This window comes from Rattus norvegicus, chromosome 8, assembly GCF_021556685.1.
Source record: "Rattus norvegicus strain SHRSP/BbbUtx chromosome 8, alternate assembly SHRSP_T2T, whole genome shotgun sequence".
Lineage (NCBI taxonomy): Eukaryota > Metazoa > Chordata > Mammalia > Rodentia > Muridae > Rattus > Rattus norvegicus.
In genome coordinates this window covers 83,266,703-83,275,703 of record NC_141541.1, presented here as the reverse complement: position 1 = coordinate 83,275,703, position 9,001 = coordinate 83,266,703, and the positions used below count along the sequence as shown (strand labels likewise).

At 48.4% G+C, this 9,001-nt stretch overlaps 1 long non-coding RNA gene across 1 annotated transcript; it reads right to left on the bottom strand.

Annotated features, from left to right (window-relative positions):
- Positions 1-715: 715 nt before the first annotated feature.
- Positions 716-5,190, bottom strand: LOC102549203 (uncharacterized). Its single transcript, XR_015627337.1, has 3 exons — positions 4,651-5,190; positions 4,392-4,471; positions 716-2,850 (listed from the first exon to the last, which is right to left on the bottom strand). It is a non-coding gene; the product is annotated as an uncharacterized LOC102549203 (long non-coding RNA).
- Positions 5,191-9,001: the final 3,811 nt, after the last annotated feature.

Sequence of the window (9,001 nt, the reverse complement as noted above, 5' to 3'; positions counted from 1 at the left end):
TCTCCCCTACCTCCGGTGTTGTTTTCCTTGCCTCTAGCTTCCTTCACTCTTCCCCCTCCTCTTCTGGGGCTGCTACCGGCTTCTGCACCCCTGGACGTTCAAAGGAAAAGGTGCCAGTTCCTTTTGGCACCAATTCCAAGGAATCTCCTCCCCCTTTTGAAGGAGGGACAGGTGAGCAAAGGACCCACCTGCGCTTCAGGGGTCTCTTGCTGTTGCCAGACCCTCCCACCCCTCAAAGCTCCCCAGCTAGATTTTTCCTACTGCCAAGGTTCGTCTGGCTGGAGCTCGGGATCACCCTCATTTGGGAAGAGTTTCTAGGGCCTCCCAGTGTCATGCCGACTCCAGAGGACATCAACAAGACTTCTCCGTGCTTGTTTATATTTTACTTTATTTTATCAATTAAAGAGGAAAATCGAAATGAATTTCAGAGGCTATAACCTCTAAAATCACCAGCGAAGCCTTAGTTCTATTTCAGGACAAAAGGCTGGCGAAGGTAAAACCGGTCTCCGGATAGTGAGACCAACCCCAAACTTCAAGCTACCGAGAAAAAAAATCTCCTTTGAAGTCCGCTATGAAGTTTGTGTTTCAGAGTAGCACCCCGCCCCCTTGGATCCACCGGCTCCATCCCCACAGGGTAAATAGGGAATGAGTCTTTTCAGAAGGGAAACGCAACAGACTGCAAAAGAAAAAAAAATCACTTGATTCTGGAAAAAAATCAATATCGAAATTAGATTTATTGTCTGCTTATGCGATTAAAAATGACAAAGTGTTGGCTTTTATTTTCATAAAAAGACAGAAGGCTGAACAAAATAATTTACTATTGAGTTCCTTTTGTTTCATTTGCCTGGCAACACCCCGAGCAGCCTAAGGCAGTTGGGAAGTGCGGTACCTCAGTCAGGAGCCTCCTGAGGGAGAGGTGAGGACTCCTGACTCTGGGAGTGATTGGTGCTGTGCTTGCCAGGGGAAGAAACTTCCCAGTCTCCAGTCTGAAGCAACTGAGTCCATCTGAGAACTTCTCAGCTATACTATACCCCAAAGGACTACTGGCTGACCCCCACATGACTTCGACCCCAGGTCTTGTCTTGTTTCCCAAGGTAACTTTGAGTTCCGGTGATGATCTACTTTGCCTTTTCTGGACTCCACAGCCCTAAGCCAGCCACCCCTGTGGGAAGGACTGCTTGAAGTCACCCTCCCCTTGTCCCCACAAGTGGTTTGTTTGCTTGTTTTGGCTTTCAGAGCTTGTGCTGCTGGAATCAGCAAAATATTTGTTTTCCACATGAACTTAGGATATATATCTATATATATCTATATCTATATCTATATATATCTCCCCTGTGAATATATTAGGGGAAATATACTACATCTGAGATGCTATGATTACATCAACAGCTGGGTTTGGGGGGTTTGTTTGTTTTTAAATCTACATAAAAACCACAAAAGAACCCACAATGTATCCTCTTCCACACTCCCAACATCTTCAATGATAGTGTCAGAATCCGTCGCAATTTCCCCGTGTCTCCCGCACTCCGTACTCCACGTTGGACATGCAGCGCCTACTTCTACATTTTTACTGCCTGGTTCTGGAACAACGTGGCTTCTCGACTGTGGTTTCACATACATTTAGCAGTATTGTTAGGAAAAAAACCTCAAAACTACCCAGCCAGGTCCCTTAGCACCTTTAAATGCACCTTCAGGTCTGGAGCTAGGCGACACATGCTGGGACACATTTAGAAAGTGAGGAAATTGCTTATTTTTATTGTTCTTGTTGTTGCTCTGGAAACTGGCCTAGAGGGTTTAGCTCCCGTACTTGCTGGAATGAAACCCCTGCCAGCCATCTCTTCCATGGACTCTCTAGGTGTCAGGGCTGAAGGAGAAGGGTGTGGATTGCTTGTTCCCTGGAACTCTGATAGGTTCTTCGGTCTGATCCACTTTGACTTGTTATCTGTTGAGTTGAGGTGAGGTGACTTTCTCCCAGGTGGTGGCAGTGAGGAGGTGAGGAATAGGTCCCTCACTAGGCCACAGAAGGAGATGGGCAGGCACCCTTTGGCAGGTCAAGTCTTTGGGTCTTCTGCTTGGACGCTGCAACAGGAATGCCAAGTCTGCGATTGTCTTTCTGGGGAACTCACTTGGCCTTTTCCACAGCCCTTCAGGGACCTCTTCTGCAGCCTCATTTTGGGACTAACTCTCTCCAGCAACTTGGAGCTGTGAGTTCCAGGGTCAAAGATCAGACATTCTCTGGGCACAGGCTCCTTCTTTACACAAGTGGATGCTATAGCTGTGGCTCCTGTCATGGAGGCTGGGTGTCCACTGCCAACCGGACTCGGGTCTCAGGGTGCTTTCCTCTCTCTGGCAGCTCTGTAATGCTGTAGAGTCTTGAAGGAGTTGGGGTGGGGGGTGTTGAAATTTAGGACACGATCTTCATACAGCAGAATCAAAAGGTATGGTTTAATATCTCTTCAGGTATTCCTGCCTTGGGTTAGTTTTGACCCAAAGCCTGAGGAGCAACCTTCCGTTGTCTCATTTTTCTTCCCCAGCCTGGCTAGAGCTGGAAAGAGCTTGCCAAATGAATATCCAGCCTTCCAAGTAAGCAAATCTGTTCCAAAGGGGCCCGACCTTTCTCCTGAATTGGAGCGAGACATGCAGAGTAAAAAGCAGGTTTCTATGCAAGTCCACGTGGCTCCAATCAACAGCACATCCCCATCAATTCTTGTCGGTCAGGGCTGGATTTACTTGTTCCCAGCCTCAGCTCCGAGCCCAGAGCAGCCAGTAGTTAAAATTCTCTCTCCGACGAAAGCCATGGTCAATAGAATTCTGGGTATCAAATGAGCAATAATTTGCTGTGGCTACATGCTGGATAATGAAAGATGTTAGTGGGATCAATAAAAAAAATGAAAACACTTTTACTTACATCTTGAGTTACAGTTTTAGGAGAGGGAAAGAAGCAACCAGCCCAACGTTACTTCAGAGTCTTGTAAGTCCGTCCCCAGAGCCAAGAGGCTTCCTCATCATCTGACTGGCCCTCCCTGACCCCCGGGGCTTCTACTTTCTCCCTTGCTGACAAGAGAGTAGACTATTTGCATTAAATTAACTCCACAGGAACCAGTAATAACTTAACTGCCAGGGCTTCTCCCTACCCCCCCCAAAGGTAGAGATAAAATTAAAATAGTTTCCCGCCAGAACTAACGGTCCCCTAATTGGTTCTAGTTTGCTGAAAATGTATGCAACTGTCTCAAAGTGAATCTGCCTCTGGACAGTCTCTGAGTGCACACTGGTCCAGGATGGCTCTTGGGCAGGCCTCTTCCGTAAGACATCCAAGGGCAAGGCAACGTATTTCTTTTGGCTTCGTTTTGTTTTGTGAGGAAAGTCTAGACATTTCGGTTTTAAACCTGCTTGCCCCACAGACACTAATTGCTCGCATCTTTTTCATAGTCTCATTTGCTTTGTCCTGAAGTGGAGCCATAGGCTTTCAATTTATGTTGGATTTATTCGTCCCAACATGACTGCTTTCCTCACTATTCGATCTCAAACACACCTTTACTGTTTTGGTTGCTAAAGAACAGGTTATAGAAAGAAGAGAGAAACAGTCTCTATTTTTCAAAGATACCAAAACAAACAAACAAACAAACAAACACTGAGAGAATGACTCCATGCGTTCTACAAAAAGCAGGCACCACGAAGAAGCTTCCTGCCCGCTCTCAGCGCTGAGGTAGTATGAGAAGAATATTTGAGAAATGTATTTAACTCTGTCTGCAGGTTTAAATAACCTACGTTTCCCCCCAGTATTTAAAAAAAAATTAGAACACAAATTTAGCCACCACTGTAGAGAACGAGATAGTTATATCACGACATTTAGAGTATCAAGGTCAGTGGCCACGATTGTCTTTAAAAGGGTTGGGTAGATTCCAAGGGACAGAGGAGTAACCTGAGCCACGTGGAAACGTCAACTGGACGTGGGGGGAAGAACAGACAGATTCCAGTTGGGGGTGTTGCGCGAAGGAGTGGATCCCGCCCGTTCCGTTTGTACAAAACGCACAAAGCAGGTGCGCGGGGCCGCGGCGCGCAGCTCAGGAGGAGAACCGCGCGCAAATCTCAGCCGCGCGCTCGCGTGCCCGCCACCCGCGTTTACACCCCGCTCCGAGGCCGGCTCTCCGCTCTCATTTGCTGCTTTAAACTCGCGGGGAGGACCTGTTACCCACGGTGGCGGGCAGGCGGGCTGGGAGGGGGGCTCCCCCTTTCTGCTTCCCGGGCGTGACGCGGGCTCTGCCCTCTGCCCCCGGCTCCCACGCTGTGTACGTGGCCACGAGCTCAGTCGAGGACTCGCGTGGCACACCTGGCCGCGCTGATTCCCCCTTCTCGGTCCACGGCTGCGTGGACCTGAGAGGCTGGCTTACCGCGAAGGGCGAGTCGGGGCGCATTAACGAATTTCACGGCAGGTTGCTTCTGACACGCGACAAGGTTTCAGCTTTGCCTCCTAGGAGCAAGGGAAACCTGAGTCAATTTGCATAATTTCAAATGAGGCATAATTTCAAATGAGAAACGAGGAAACAAACAGCCCAATTTTAAGTCTTCAATCCCTGCCCTCCCGTATAAATCACCCCTCGCCCTCCTGGTGCAGAACCGGAAAAAGTAAGCGCAGCCTGTCGCAGGTACCTTTCTTTGCGTTCGTTTTAAAGACCGGGACGCAGCCGCCGCCACTTTCTGCAAAGCCCAGAGCCGGGCAGCTCTCAGGCCTGAGGATTCCTGCAAGGTCGCTGGGGTTAGAGAAGCGGGCTAGAGAGCCCCACAGGCTTCTCCTCAGCACCCAGGGGCTGAGTCCCACTCAGAACCCCAAATCCCCCGCACTTCTTCCGCTCCAGCTTTGAGTCTGGGGAAAGATCAATTCCCTCCCTCGCGCGCTGGCTCGGTTCGCTGGCACACACAAGTCTGTAGCCGTAAACAAACAGCTAATTCAGGAACCCGAGAGCGAGGGAAAAGCCGGGAGAAAGGAGGTGACCCAGAACCCCAGCGCTGGTCTCGGCTCGTTTGGTGACGAGCCGCTCCTTTTGCTCAGGCCAGCCGCGCATTTGGGGACGCAACTTGCATTTGAATAGCTGCCTGGGCTTGTTATGGACCCGAGAAAGCTCTGAAAGGGAATCACTATGCAAATTGTCCCAGTTACAATCGAAAGGTTCGATCTCCCGGAGCCGCCTGACGGAAGTTGATGTCAGCTATCTGTGCATTAGGCTGGCGTTACCGCCTTCCCCGGCCTGCTCGCCGCCCCCGCTCCCGCCTGCCTAGAGGATTTTTTTTTTTTTGCTTATGTGTATATTTTTCTTAATAATTAAAAAAAAAGCATTAAAAAAAGAGGCTGAAGGTTGTTGTCTAGCTGGCTCAGTCCTGGGAGTCCCAAGGGCACCCCAGGGAGGACTGGCGGTGGGGCGACCCCCTTTTCTTTTTCCTTTTTTCCCCCCTCTGCAGGTGTTAATGGTGTGTCTGAAATCAAACATTTGGAACCGTGTTGTGTTTTTTCTTCCTTCCTTCCTTCCTTTCTTCCTTTTTTATTTTTTTTTAAAGAGCTTTGCAGGACCAGGAGGTGGAGGGGTGGTGGCGGCTGGGCAGCGTGTCTGCCTCCGCCAGTCTGCTTTATCCTACAATGCAGGCTGCAGATCAATACCCGCTCACTGTAATCCCAGTAATTGTAGGGCTCACAGCTTTTATTTTAAAGAAATAGGACACTAGGACGCAGGCGGCGGCGGAGGCCGCGGGGTGGGGTCCTGGTGCCTCCAGTAGTCTTTGGGATATCTATCAACCTGTCTGTCTGTCTGTCTATCTATCTATCTATCTATCTATCTATCTATCTATCTATCTATCTATCTATCTATCCTACATATCTCTGGAAAACTACGGATTCCCGAGAGTTCTCCACAATAGCGTGGTGGCAGCACATGAGCCCCACCAGGGACTTGACAGGCCCACGAGGCTTCTTTCTGGGAAAGGAAAATTTGGAGATAGAGTCAGAGCAGACAGCTCAGGATCAAACCTTCTACAGACCTGGTCCCTGCAGGGTCTGGTCGGCCTGAACCTTTGGCCCTAGGAGGCGAGTCTGGGGTGCACATGTACCAGATCCTGTCTACAGAGGATTCATGACAGCAGCCTTTGGCCTAGAAATGGGGGACCAGAGGCTTATTCAATACTGGGCTGTGGGGAGCTTTTCGCTTGGCAGGCAGACAGGGGCGCTAGGACCCGGTGAAGCTGCCCTCCAGGCCGCGACCTCCTTCTGGAGCCGGGCAAGGCAGCGTGTGCAGCCGCTGTGACCCACCTCGAGCCCCGAGGCCCTGCAGGCCGCTGGCCGCGTTGGCTGCCCACCCCCCCGGCAGGCAGAGCCTAAGCTAGGCCGCCCCGGCCTGAGCCCCTCCGCTGGCCGGTGCAGCTTCTGGCGCCCCCGAAAATGACCATCTGTCATTCAATTAAGGTTTCAGGGCAGCTGATGGGGGAGCGAGGGTCAGCGACCCCAGGACAAAACGGCCTGCTGCCTCGGATAGGAGAAGTTCAAATGTTAAACGAAGAACATTGTGTCCTGTCCTGGTCCCGGCCCCCACCAGGCCGCAGGTCCGGCCTGTGGACAGCAGCGAGGTGAAGGGCAGCGGTCATTAGACTTAGATTTCAGCTCTGGGCCGGGCCCCTTCTGTTGGGCTATTTCGACCAGAAAACCTTTAACCCTTTCCCGTCAGCTCTCCCCCTAGGGTAGGACAGATTGTGGAAGAGAAAGACAGATGTAGTCCTATAAAGAGATCTGTTCACTAATCCGTAGGAAGTGCAAACGACATACCTAGAAGAGAGACTAACATTCTCTAAAGTAGACCAAAACGAAGACTTTTCAGGGAGAAATGTATTCAATGACCATGGACCTGCCAGGTAGTGTGTGTGTGTGTGTGTGTGTGTGTGTGTGTGTGTGTGTGTGTGTGTGAGAGAGAGAGAGAGAGAGAGAGAGAGAGAGAGAGAGAGAGAGAGAGAATGTAAAAACTGCAGACTTCCTTTTGAATGATGCTTTTGAATGATGGGTAAGGGAAGATGAACTGCAGATAGCTAGATGGCCCCTTCTGGTGAACAGATCTCCTTCTAAGTATAAAGAACCAGTCTCCTTGGTTCTGTGTCAGTTGCCCTACTCATTCTAGACGTCCCCACAGTTGTATGAGATACAGAGGGGCTGGAGAGCCAGCTCAACACTTAAGAACACTTGCTGCTTTTGCAGAAGACCCCAGGCTTACAACTTCTATTAATTACAGTTCCAGGGGAATCTGATGCCTCCTACTGGCTTCGGTGGGCACCTACACTCACCTGTGCACACACCAGTACATAAAGAAAATTAAATTCTGTTTATTAAAAATGAGATAAAGAGGGGGTTGGAGAGATAGCTCATCAGTTAAGAGCACTGGCTGCTCTTCCAAAGTACCGAGGCTTAAATACCAGTACCCACGTGGCAGTTCTCAACTGTCTATAATTCCAGTTCCAGGGAATCAGATACCCTCAATAGATGAACATGGAGGCACGACACCAATAAATAAATACTTAGAAAAGAATGAAACAAATAATATAATTGTTACTAACCATAACAATAAAACACAGCAACCATCCAGAAATCACAGGCCTTTAGGGATTCACACTATTTCTCCACGGGACTAGGGAGAAGCAGGCCCTTACTTAGCTGATTCAGTGGAAGATCTGATTATTTCTCTCAGTTACCAGCCAGGAAGCCTAAAATCAGCTCCGTTAGGAAGGTCCGTTGTAAGGTATAGAAAAGTCTCGGTCCTTCATCAGCCTGACTGGCAATGGCGGCTGTCTAGAACTTCAGCCTCCATGGCCCCATTCTCCACATGAAATCTAGCCCCTACTTTTTGGAAGTAACCATCAAGTAATCAATTAATCAATTGGGCATTCGGCATGGAAGTACCTTGGCAAATTTTTCATTAGGTAACAATGAATAATTCATGGCACTCCAGAAACATTGACTGTGGTAAATGATTTAAGGTAAGATGCTGCAACAAGTACCTTTAAATAAAATCAGAATAAAAAGTTCACCACAATCATAATCAAGTGTTCAGTCATCTTTCTATTGACCCACATAGCATCTTTCTTCAGGGACATTTGGAGTTATTTCTTTTCCCCCTTACAAACAGACCAGAACAAATTGATGAATTGAGCTTTCACTATGCTAATTTAGATATTATTAATATTTAATTAACATCTCTAATAGCCAGTCATAGAGGGCCTCCGATCTACTTTACAGCCTTAGTAATCTAAAGTAAATGCTTTTCCCATTAATAGTCTGATGCCACCTTAGGAACTTCCTCAGTAAAAAGGCTCTGTTTATCCCCAAAGCAGAGGGGTGCTAAGTACCCTTCACCAGGAAGAGGCTTATTCCTGCTTGAAGTGGATCCTGGGAACAACGTCAGATTTGTACAAATTCTACCTTGTTTAGTGTTTGCATGATTCTGTTCTAAGAATAGGGCAGATCTTTCCATTGCACTTTTTAGGTAAGGTGATCATGTGAGGTTGTACTAGAATAAGACTACACATTTTAAATACACACACACACACACACACACACACACACACACATTCTTCTTTCTTTTTGACTACTGGTATATACATGTACCATACATGAGCATGATGCCCATGAAGGTCAGAGAGTGTTGTTAGATCCCATGGGGTTGGATTTATAGATACTTGCAAGTCGCCATGCATGTGTTGGGAATGAACCTCCATCTCCTTCAAGACCATTAAGTGGTCCTAAGCGCTAAGCCATGCATGCATTTTGTACGGTACTTGCTAAAGCAGATAATAGGTCATGTGGGACAAACTTCCCAGCATGGAATATACTAGTCTTTGCAGTGGAGAGTGGTATTGAGAAGAAATATGAACCTCAAAGACTCCACGTTGAGGGGCAGTGGCACTCACTAGCACCTCACCCGTGTGGCTCTCCAGTAAGTCTCTTTCCTGAGAGCCTTCGTTTTCTCCTTTA